General features: G+C 44.2%; 1 non-coding gene across 1 annotated transcript; it reads left to right on the top strand.

Annotated features, from left to right (window-relative positions):
• The first annotated feature begins 1,015 nt into the window (after positions 1-1,015).
• On the top strand, positions 1,016-1,123 carry LOC132421240 (U6 spliceosomal RNA). Its single transcript, XR_009518530.1, has one exon. It is a non-coding gene; the product is annotated as a U6 spliceosomal RNA (small nuclear RNA).
• The last annotated feature ends 409 nt before the right edge of the window (positions 1,124-1,532 follow it).

The following is a 1,532-nucleotide window of genomic DNA, read 5'->3' as shown; positions in this document are numbered from 1 at the left end:
TAAGCTTACTCAGGCTAGTTCAAAGCTTGCACCAGCCACTAGACTGTTCTGTAGCTCAATTCTAATGGCCAGATAATTGGCAGTAATGTTGAGGGGGAAAGAAGATACAAGCTAGTCCTTTCCACAAGTAAATATGCTGAAAGAATTCTATATAAACCAAATAAGTACCAAAGAAGTCTTTTAAAAATGCACCTTTTGGGCTTCCCTGGTGGCGCAGTGGTTGAGAGTCCGCCTGCCGATGCAGGGAACATGGGTTCGTGCCCTGATCCGGGAAGATCCCACATGCCGTGGAGCGGCTAGGCCCGTGAGCCATGGCCGCTAAGCCTGCGCGTCCGGAGCCTGTGCTCCGCAACGGGAGAGGCCACAACGGTGAGAGGCCCGCGTACCGGGAAAAAAAAAAAAAAAACCTTTTTGGGACTTCCCTGGAGGTCCAGGGGTTAAGACTCCATGCTTCCAGTGCAGGAGGCACGGGTTCGATCTCTGAACAGGGAGCTAAGATCCCGCATGCCATGCGGCTTGGCCCAAAAAAAGAAAAAGATAAAAAGCACCTTTTCCTTAATGTCATTTGCTGCAACATGGATGGATGTAGAAATTATCATATTCAGTGAAGTAAGCCAGAGACAGAAAGACAAATACCATATGATATCATTTATATGTGAAACGTAAAAAAAAATGATACAAATGACTTATTTACAAAACAGAAACAGACTCACAGACATAAAAAACAAACTTATGGTTACCAAAGGGGATGGCGGCTAAATCAGAAGTCTGGGATTAACATATACACACTACTATGTATAAAACAGGCAAACAAGGACCTACCATATAGCATAGGGAACTATACTAAATACCCCGGAATAACCTATAATGGAAAAGAATCTGAAAAAGAATACATATGTATGTGTGTATGTATATATATACATACATATATATAAAAAACGGAATCACTGCTGTACACTTGAAACACAACATTGTAAATTAACTATACTTCGATTTTAAAAATGCACCTTTTCTTGTGCTTGCTTCAGCAGCACATATACTAAAATTGGGAATGATACAGAGAAGATTTGCATGGTCCCTGTGCAAGGATGTCACACAAATTCGTGAAGCGTTCCATATTTTAAATTTATTCATTTATTCATTCATTTATGGCTGCGTTGGGTATTCATTGCCGTGCACGGGCTTTCCCTAGTTGCAGCGAGCGGAGGCTACTCTTCGTTGTGGTGCGCGGGCTTCTCATTGCAGTGGCCTCTCTTGTTGTGGAGCACTGCCTCTAGGCGCGTGGGCTTCAGTAGTTATGGCTCGCGGGCTCTAGAGCGCAGGCTCAGTAGTTGTGGTGCACAGGCTTAGTTGCTTCGCGGCATGTGGGATCTTCCAGAACCAGGGCTCGACCATGTCCCATGCATTGGCAGGCGGATTCTCAACCACTGCGCCACCAGGGAAGCCCTACTTTTCCTTTTAATCCATGCATGAAACACTACATAAGGCACTTATGTAAGGTACAATACTTATTATGTTTCTCATGTGTCCTG

The sequence above is a fragment of the Delphinus delphis genome, chromosome 2, assembly GCF_949987515.2.
Source record: "Delphinus delphis chromosome 2, mDelDel1.2, whole genome shotgun sequence".
NCBI lineage: Eukaryota > Metazoa > Chordata > Mammalia > Artiodactyla > Delphinidae > Delphinus > Delphinus delphis.
The sequence above is the reverse complement of the archived record's forward strand: the minus strand, read 5'-3'. Positions and strand labels throughout refer to the sequence as shown.